At 47.6% G+C, this 10,342-nt stretch overlaps 1 long non-coding RNA gene across 1 annotated transcript; it reads right to left on the bottom strand.

Moving 5' to 3' along the window:
- Positions 1–6,016: 6,016 nt before the first annotated feature.
- LOC102011493 lies at positions 6,017–9,822 on the bottom strand. The gene is made up of 3 exons (XR_001234362.1): positions 8,948–9,822; positions 7,778–8,123; positions 6,017–6,462 (listed from the first exon to the last, which is right to left on the bottom strand). It is a non-coding gene; the product is annotated as an uncharacterized LOC102011493 (long non-coding RNA).
- Between the last annotated feature and the right edge of the window lie 520 nt (positions 9,823–10,342).

Below are 10,342 nucleotides of genomic sequence, written 5' to 3'. Positions count from 1 at the left end.
GGGCTGCGCGACCCAGGGGGACAGCCGCGCCCAGGCCCGGCCGGAGGCACCTCCGGCTGCCCCGCGCTCTTTCCCGGGCCTGAGCTGCGTCCGCCTTGCCCGCCTTGCAGCTCGCTGTCGGCTGTGCACGCGGCCTGCACGGCGATGCCGTTTCGTCTTGAGCGTTGTCTTCCTTTGGTGTCTTGAACTGACTGCGCGTTGGCGATTTCAGCCATTTATTAGTACCTGGTGCGGTAACCTGCTAGAGACCGCAGAGACCTTTCTTTCCGTGCGACTGGGAATTACCGGGGCTGGCGAGAGTCAGACCCCACGCGAGGCTTCAGGACTGTACCGCGGGCTGTTCCTGAGGACCTTCCCGCCTTTGGCGAAGTGATAAGGCACTGCTGATCTGAATGGACTTTCTCGAGCAGGAAAATATTTTATTTTGAGTGGGAAAAATCTGTAAAAACCTTATGCTTTAAGAGATTGGGGGGGGGGGTGCTTTGTAGAAGTAGCCGGCCACAGCCCCGGTGTCTTCCGCTCTTCCCTGCCTTCCCTGTAAACTCCAGGTTAGGGTGACCGTCGGGGATGAGGGAGGACGCCAGCCTAGCAGAGGTGCCAGCTTAATTCTGGGTGTCCTAGCCTAGGCCGATGTTGCTGCTTTGCATAAGCACATGTGGAAAAGCTGCTAAGCAAGAAACCAACGTTCGTTTGGGTGGAAGATCGCAGCAGGCCTTTCACACACTTGGGCGAATTTACTCCTCAGCACAGCCCATTACACAGACAAACTGACTGCGATTTGGAGAGATTGCATAACTTTCCCAATATCTTACACCCAGAAGATTAGAATACTGGGATCAGGGATATGTCGTTTTTCGAGCTTGTGTTCCTCTCAACACCTTATGCCCCTTGTCAGCTGGGCGGAGAGCACCAAGAATGCCGAGCTGCTTCTCGGCGGCTATCAGCCAGGCCTTTTCTGATCTTCCATAGATAAGATTTTGCATCTTCACAGCTCTAAAGCAATGGGATACGTCATTACTTATTGGAAGCTGCTATAAGCCAGGTCAGGTGACATGACATGCCTTGGACAATAAACCAGAGTTTTACACATTGTATTCCTTCCCTTTATTCAGATATTGCTCAGTACTACCTTAAGTTTCCTTTAAGACCTATCACCACTGTACAGTTTTGCTTTTTATTTGTTGTCTGCCTTTTCCAGCTGAAATGCAAGCTATGTGAAAGTAAGGATCATTCCGCTCTTTGCTCTCTGTTGTGTCCGTAACACTAGGATGCACCCTAGTACGCAGGCGAGAGATAGCAGTCAGACAGCGCCTGCAATTGGATCAGTGGGGTGGAGTGGGGGAAGTGATGAGGGCCCTTGGAATAACAGAGCAAGCGAGAGAAGCCCAGCACGGGACGGACAGAGCATCCGGACGAGGAAGGTGAAGAAATGCCAGGGCTCAGTCTTCTGAAATCAGAGCTCGTGGAGCAGAAAGCACGGTTGTCCTCGCACACAAGGCATGGAGCGTCTAGAAAAAGGGAGTGGAACTTTTGTGTCAGAGACCAGCGAGTTTCTCAGCCTCTGCTTAGAACTAGAGTAGGACTTCAGCAGGAAAGGGTGTTAGAACCCGGGACAGACTGTACTTATGAAGGAACAGACGGTTTTGGGGATTCTTGTAAGAGGAAGTTCTGATCCTAGACTATAAGCTAGTAATGAGGTAAAGCTATATCTACTATTTCATGCTCAACAAAATGGGGTATTTTTCTTAGTTTTTAAGCAGTTGCAGAAAATGACTAGGTTATAGGAAAGAACAGTTAGAAAGTTATTGACACATTGCTTTGGAGTTTTGGTGAACTACTTTGCTTGTGACTTCCTCCCTATATCTGGGGCAGGGATGTGGATTTGAATTCAGCCCAACATGACAGCAGAAAGCAGATGCTGAAGCCGCCAGATTTTCTCTCTGCCCATTCTGAACTTGTTTCATGTTTCTTAGTCCCATTTTCCTTTACATTCTTCCTTCAGAATTGCTAACACTGTTCTTAATGGTAATGCTGGTAACAATAGTCACTCAGTACTTCTTGAGTACTTATTATGTGCTAGGTGCTACTCTAAGTATGTTACAGGACCTCATTCCCTCAGTAGTTCTAAGAGGTGGGCATGGTCATGCTCACAAAAATAATTAGAGCTCAGAGACATTTACACAGAGCTTAGCCTTTGTGAAATTCTATGGGAGTATTACTTCTCTATTTCTTATCCTGTGTGGCTGCCCTGGCCGGGTCCTCACTGGCCCCAGCCTGGGGGAACTTCCCTCCCTTGGCACATCGGGCACCTCAGGAACTCTTGGGATGATTAATCGATCATTGGTCACTGTAGCTTCATCACTGGGTGGCACTGGCAGAGGCAGCTTCTGGGAGCAGTGTTGGGATCTTGGTGGTAGGACTCCTGCAGCAGGTGGAAGGGGGAGTGATGCCAGGGTGAGGCACTGAAGTCCTTAGGGCGGCAGAAGGTGCAGCCAGACCTCTGAATGCCCCTGCTAAGAGCTGCGGATTCCAGACTCCCTGGACACGCTGGGCAGGAGCAGATGGAAGGGAGCAAATGACAGTCGAAGAACCATAAGAAAATAATGGAATCAGAGTTCTTAAAAATGGAACAAAACTCCTCAAGGATGTCAGAGAATATATTTCAGACAACAGTGGGAAATTTGTGGTATTAAAGGAATAAATAGGAAGGGGAACATACATCTACCATGCTAACCACAGCCAGCCATCCACCCATCTGTCCATCCGCTCATCTCCAACCCCTCACCCATCCAGCCACAGTGCACGCTCAGGACCTGGAGTTAGGACTGGGAACTGATCAGAAACGACACGGCAGACATCCTGTGAATCATTTACTTTAACAGAATTAAAAAGACATTTATTGGAAATAAAATTTTCAATACCATTGTAATGAGATATAAGCGGATGCTATGCTACATTATCTTTGTCTAGCCTCGTCGTCTAATAGGAAGCATCAGCCCCTCTCTGTTTCTCACACTCAGGATGAAGTGCCTGCAGGTTGGGGCGTGTTTAAGAGGCGGAGGGCGCCCCAACTTTGGGACGTGCACTGAGGATTGAAGATCCCCAAGCTCTTCCCCTCTGTTTGGGAATGTCTGGGTTCCCAAATGTGTGTGGAACGTCTGGGTTGGAGACTGGGCCTTGGCGGGTCGGTTTCTCTTCCCAAGGAGTCCTCTCTCTTGTGGAAAACCTTTCGGGAACATGGAGCGACGTCAGGCTGCTTTTAGTTTTCTAGTCTTTAGAGAACTGCGGTGGAAGCGTGTTACATCTGACTCTGACTCGAATGTGACAGTTTTTTTTCCTGCTTAGAAAAAGGTCACCTCCTCTCTGATGCTCGTTGTGTGAAAGAATTGTGCCTCTCATAAGGAGTTCGTCTTGATTTGGTTGGGTGCTGATCAAAAATAAACAGGTGGTAAGCTGACCCGGTCAAGGGTCTCATCTAGTGTAACAGTGGGATTTGGATGGGAGAAGCAAGCAGACATAAGAGTTCCTAGAAAAGTGGGGTGCAGGAGAGAGAAAACGGCCCCGGGAGAAGACCGGGGTTTGGCACGCCCCACGGGTCCAACCTGGAGTTTCCACGCTTTTCCGCAGGAGGAAGACACGGTGAACAGCAACGCTTCCCAGTAGCAGCTAGCTCAGGAAAGGGCTGCTGCGCTGCTCCCCACTCGCAGCCCCTGCCCTAAGCCAGTGAATGGGATCCAAGGCTCATAAGAGAGAACACTCTGGAAACAAAGCCCCAGACCGAGAGTCTGACGGAGCTGTGTCGTGCAGTGGTGCCCGAACTGGCGGCTGAGCATGGTGCTGCACAGCGCCGTTAAAGTGGAACAAGAGTGGTGGTGGAACCCGCGCTTCTCTTTCCCACGGTTTTTGAAACATCAGGACCTCAGCTTGCCTCTGCGGACTTGTCTCTTGATTTTATTTGCATTTGTGGAAAAACTAAAAAAGCCGTCATCTGAGAGAGGCAATTCCAGGTTCTTCCTGCCTCCCCTGAAATTGTATTTTGGTTGTTATGCTGAACACACAAAAGCAGAAAATATCCCCCAAGAAATGTCCCTGCAGCACAGAGCCCTCTGTTGGTTGGAGGGCTGACTCAGCTCCCTGGAGCTTGTTTCTCTCTGAGAGGCAGAACAGCGTTCCCCTTCCGGGCGCAGCGCTGGGGATGTCGGAGCAGACCCTCGCCACCTAGAGTGTGAGTGCCCGGGGTGCTGCATGGCACGAAGGTGTGTGCATCACTGGGAAAATGGAAGAGTGGGGGAGAGAAAGCAGAACTAGAGTCTTGAGGGACGACTGAGTCAGAGAAAGCGGAAGACGGTGAGTTGGAGAAGTGGAGAGGTAAGGGGTTTGCTGGACCCAGGAAAGAGTCAGAAACTGGAGTCTGAGTAGAGACACGAGTCAGAATCAAGATGGCAGCAAACATGAGCTGGAAACAGAGAGAGAATGTTTACAGAAGAACAGAACAGAAACACGCTTTGTCTACTGGACAGTGGTGCGGGCCTGGCCTGGCCTCACCATCTTCCTACCAGTGGGGGCCGGGACCCTGAGGGTGCCAAGGCCAGTGGCCCATCTCTGTTTGCCTGCTACCCATGGGCCAGGGAGAGGGACTTGGGCCCGAGACCGAGGGCTGGCTTGGGAAGGATGGCTGTGCTGCTGTGATCCTTGTACTTTCAGGAAATCATGTCAGCATTCCTTAGTCCACACTATTCGGAAGTATGTATTGCAAACTTAATTTGTTAATTCACAAGCCTATTTTTTTACCTGTTCAATTTAATACCACTCAAATTTGCCAACAAGTGATATGGCAGTTTCCTGCCAGACACTCAAGCAAAATGTGAATCATCAGTGGCTAAATGGCTTTTCTTGACATTGAATAAATTTCCAGTTTCCTACTTAGCAATGATGCATGAATATAACTGACTTTAATAGGAAAATAAGGTCTTTCTACACTTTATCTAACTCAGGCCCCACATCATTCTGCTCCACTGTGGACTTCAGCGTGTGTCGGTGCAGCTTGCTTCGTATGTTTGTGTGTAGCACGCTGTGAACACGTGCAGACTACATAGCAAACACTCATGGATGTGCACAGTAACATAACACAATGGTCAACCTGCTGTTTTATTTAACATCAGTTTGCTTTACGTGTCCAATATGTAAGCTCTTTGCAAACACACTTTACTTAATCTGTTTAACAGTAGAAGAGACTGTGAGAGGTTAAGTCACTTTAGGTAAAATGCTAATCCAAACTAAGTGTTTTTCACAGAAAAACTTCTAATCCCATCCAGTGCCTCAATTTGTTGTTTTCGTTACTGTGTCTCTTTCTCAGGAAACGCGGGTCACTTTCCTTCCCTGTCCCATCTTTTGACCCTGAAGGGAGGGGCTAAACCTGTTGCTGATACATTAATTCTATTTGCTGCCCCCCATTTCTAACGCCAGGGACCGAATCCGGTGAAGGAAATTGTGAAGGTGTAGGGGTAATGCATATTAGGGACGTATTCCTAACAATACTAAAACTTTGGCATTATTTCTTGATAACCACATCACAGACAATTCTTGAGGCCTAGGAAGACAGAAATACTCCTTGGAAAAACAAAAGAAAATTAGCAAAAATTAGCCTGAGCACAAACACCACAAGCAAAACTGTATAACTATATGCCCATAAATATATGTTAATAAATTTAGCAACAAAAATATATAGTGGCTCACGATGTGACTCACTAGGAGCGAATGTCGCTGCATAGCGTCCGGTGGCGGCATAGGAACGGGTGCGCGACGGTCACAGTCCGCGCGCCAGAGCCTTTCTTTAGACCAAGTATTAGGGAAGAAAATTGCACACTTGACGTCTGGTGGTTTCCAGAATGCTGTTTTTGTTTACGGGTTGGGGAAATGCCAGTGGTTTCAACAAAATAAGAATAGAAATTGTACATTATTGTGAAGTTATTTTAAAACAACAGATGCAAGGCAGGTCATGGAATTTTTTTTTTCCTTTTTTTTTTTTTTGACTGTTAGGCCAGAGAATGGAATCAGACTCTAAGACACTCTTGAAGGACCTAGGACATGCTTTCTGTATGGGTGTCCCTAGAATTAATATTATGAATACCCCCCTTGATGCCAACGTCGTGGAAGAATCTAAGATTGTTGAAATATTGGTCCTGGCAAAGTAATTGAATGCTCAGTAGGTTTTTCTCAGATGTATATGGAGATTGTTGCAATAACATCCACGGAGCCAGGATGATGCTGCAGTCTGTAAATCTGGCCTTTTCCTTCTGAACCTTCTCTCCCTTAGTGCTGCTCACTGGTGTGCTGCTTCCATTTTACCTTCACGCGCGTGGCTTCCTCACTCATTTCCCCGTGTCTTGCGAAGACCTGCAGAGTCTTTGGTGACACTTGCATATTTCATCATCCCAAGCCCTGAGAGAAAGCTATTGGAGTCTGTGGGAAGGGAGGAATCACAACGATTATTTGTAAGAGAATGTTCTTCGGCTTTGAAACCCAGGGTGTGCACTGGGAAGCACTGCTTTAAGGACCATGCAAAGGTAGGCAGGGGTCACAGATGAGGGTCTGGTCACCAGGATGTTTTAGGATCAATCTATCTATATATATCCTAAATTTATATTTATATTACATATAGTCATATATCATGTAATGTAATATATATATATATATATATATAATAAAATAGTCCAAACAGTGGCTCATTGGTCTCACTGTTTCTTGAGAAGCCATTGCCCAAATGGTTTAGTTAATTTCTCAAATAATCTATTTACTGGTGGTGATATCTGAAGGTTAAAATGCAGCTCAGAAGTTTTATCTTTTGAAGAAATGTCCAAGTGGGTACGGCTATTACGATTTCTCTCATTTTAAGCACATGTCTGGACCACTATACTGTCTTTTTCAGTTCCACCTATGAAATCAAACACTTCACACTCTCACTGTCACAGTTTGCTGGTCCAGTGAGGCCTGACGGTCCCGGTCACACCCTGATGGGGTCATGCATGTGGACACACGGACTCCTCCCTCTGTGGTCTGCCTGTGTCATCTTGGCTCTTCGTGCACAAGACAGCAAGGACAGGATGTGCCACGCAGTCGGTGCAGGCCAGGCCAGGCAGGGGTGTCCTGCTTCCTTCATTCCTGTCCATTCCCAGAGGCTACCAGAGTGACTGTCCTAGGATGTCAACCCTACAAGCCGTCTTCCCTACGGAAATCCTCCACACCCTGGGGATAAAGCACAGCCCCTCCCCACAGGCACGGAAGCCTCCAGATTAGGCTGCTCCCTGGGCCCTAAGGACCGGTTTTGACAGCTCCAAGTCACCCTGGGTTGGGCTGCCATTGTGCGCCATCTCCACCATGGTGAGTGGAGACCTTGCCCCCTCCGAGTTGCCCTCGGTGTGAGGACGCATGAGGGCTTGTGGGGCCCTGACTGTGAGAGAGCACCTTGGAGCTGCTTCCTCGGGTCAGGGGGTCCTTCCTGCCGCAGGTGTACACCTGCTGAGAGCAGAGGGGTCGCACACCAGCCAGGACTCTGCACCTGCCACTGCCCCTCTCAGCGATGCCCACCCTCACTGGAAGGGTACGCTCCCCGCCCAGGCACTTTCCATAGGTCTGGTTCTCTTGTGGGGATGTGAGAGTCCCTGCTCAGGACTTCTGCTTGGGCAAACAGAAAAGTCTGAACACCAGTGATAAATACAGACTGAGGTGCTCTGAGGCTCTGCAGCCAACAGGTGAACTGGGGGGCCAAACAGGGTACCTGGATCCGAGGTGGAGGGAGAGTGCTCTGCCTCTTACAACAATTCCTGAGGGCATTTGTTTTTGAATTCACATCCAGAACAAAGCAGTAGGTAATATTTTTGTACAGATCCATCCTCGGTGTCGGAGTGCATGTAAATCTTAGCATATTTTCCCATTCTCTCTGCTGGGCCTGACCTTCCTGGAGATGACGTTTGCCTCAGACTCTTCGCTCTCTGCACCTCTGTTGCTGTCGCCACACGTGCAAAGGAACCGGGCACGGCTGGACTCGCCGCATCTTCCAGCAGCTCACGGATCCCTGTGCAATGCGCGTTTGCTCATAACAGACCAATGTGCTGTGGTAGTGCCTGCGGAATAATGATGCCTTGTAAAAAATCAGTTATTTTAATGTCAGATGTGAACCAGGAACTTAACATATATGTACTCCATGCCTTTGGTTTTCATGTAAGAATTGGCTTGTCAATAATCTTATCCAAAATAAAAGTGCACTACACTAAAAATCACTTGACAGAAACATAAATAATGGTATAATTACAAATAAATGCTAAAATAAGTTTACATTTTTAAAACATGTAGGTCAAGTTACATATGGAAAAGCATAAACAAATAGACATCATTACTTCATTGTCCATAATTATTTCCAGTCAATTAGCTTATAAATTCCAGATTCCTTTTTATTTTACAGCATAACATGATGTGAATAAATACCTGTTTTTCAGAAGGAAAACAGTGCAGTGTGGGTACAGCCTAAAGATGTAAGCATCTCTCTGTAATTTTTGTGCTGCTTTTTGCTAGCCATGTAATTTTGCCTTGATAAATAACACATGGAGCAGTTGGCCTTGCTGGCTGACCACCCCAAAGAAGATGCCTAAAGACTGTAATATTTGCAAATGAGTTGGGTCAATGACCACAGACAATGCCTTCTCCAAAGCAAATAAACACGCAGAAGGCAGTGGTGGGTACAGCCCTGGAGAGCGGGCGGGCATCTACAGAGGGCGGGAGAGGGAAGAACAGGAGCGGGCATCAGCTCTGGAGTAAGGGCTGCGGAGCGGGCGAGCTCCGCCTCCTGGGCTTTGCCTTCTGTCCCAACAGGAACCACTTTCTTCTAGTTAAGGTGGAAAGATACTGAGAAAGTATTAATACAAAAACAAACGAGAAGTTAAATACCTACCTCCCCACTTAAATCCTTGTTTTCCCGATTTCTAGCTCTTTGATCTTTGGTGTATCTTTTCTATCCCTTGATCTCCTCTTTTGCAAAAGTGTAATAAAACCTGGATTTCAGAGCTAAGAGATAAAGCCTGGTCAGGCAGGGAAGGACCCAGCGTAGTGCCTGTTGTACGGCAGGCAGTCTACCAATGGTGGGTGTCATTCGTCTTTCATTTACCACCTTGCTGTGGAGTGACTGTCTGTGCCAGGCCCTGTCTTGGCTCTGAGAGGGCTTTTCCCTATGGGGACACAGCTTCCACCTCGTTCTCACTGTTGTGATCACCAAGCTTCTAGGCCACACTTTATGTCTTCCAGCCCAACAGGTGTGTGCAGCGTCTCAGGCATGAGTACAAACTTCTACCATCGTCTTTGCTGGTAGTGAGCACGCTGATGCCCTGGTCCTTCCGCTTCATTTGTCTCTTTGGCTTCTCCCAGCGTTTTGCTGCAAACCCTTTCCTAAGCTCTCGTGCTTCATGACGTCTTCCAAGACCTCATACAATGAGTTACTCACAGCAGTGCCGCGGCCTTCAACTTCGTCAGACTTGTGTAGAACTCAGGGAACAATGTGTGTCCAATACGTCTCTGGCCTGGTTAAAGGTCCCTCCTATCACATGGAATGCAGCTATGTAGGAGGTGTGTCCTGTGGGTCTCCAGCCCTGGAGGCTGCTCTCAGGCAATGAGTCTCGGGAATGAAGACTGGCTGTCACTGATCTTCCTCACTCCTGAGTTCCAGATCCATCCTGACAGCGAATGATGCTCTTGAACACCTCTCTGAGGCTGTCCCACCTCACCGCACTGTCTCCTGCTCGACTCATTAACCCGCTCTACCTCAGTGATGTCCACATTCATGAAGTTTGCATTTAGCTTCCAGCAGAGCCAAGTTACATTATTGCATCATGACCCTAGCTCCTGTTAATGGTTATGATGCAATAATGGCCTGCTACCAGTAATTCATTTTCCATCTGAAATGCTAAATGATAATCAAACATTACATGGCCCAAGAAAGTAAACCTCTCGAGCTTCTAGCTTCACATGCCCAATGCATACATCGTGAGTATAACTCAAGAGAGCCAGCCAAAGGGTTTGGAAGAAAAGTCATTATTTTAAAAATTAAAACAATGCAGGGTTACAATTTAGGGTTACTTGAAAGTAGTACGTTGTCTTTCTCTCATGCTTGTCTGAGTTCACGGTCAGGGCAGTTCGTTCAGAAGAAACAAAAGCTCTTATAGGACCCACAGTGTCAAATTCATTAACCTTATGGAGAAACTGCTCTGGAGCTGTGGCTTCCTATATAGCAGCCAAAGGAATGAAATTAAATTAAATAAATTAAAGGAGCATCTAACCATCAGCCGAGATCACT

The sequence above is a fragment of the Chinchilla lanigera genome, unplaced genomic scaffold (genome assembly GCF_000276665.1).
Source record: "Chinchilla lanigera isolate Chin_1 unplaced genomic scaffold, ChiLan1.0 scaffold00002, whole genome shotgun sequence".
Taxonomy (NCBI): Eukaryota; Metazoa; Chordata; class Mammalia; order Rodentia; family Chinchillidae; genus Chinchilla; species Chinchilla lanigera.
The sequence above is the reverse complement of the archived record's forward strand: the minus strand, read 5'-3'. Positions and strand labels throughout refer to the sequence as shown.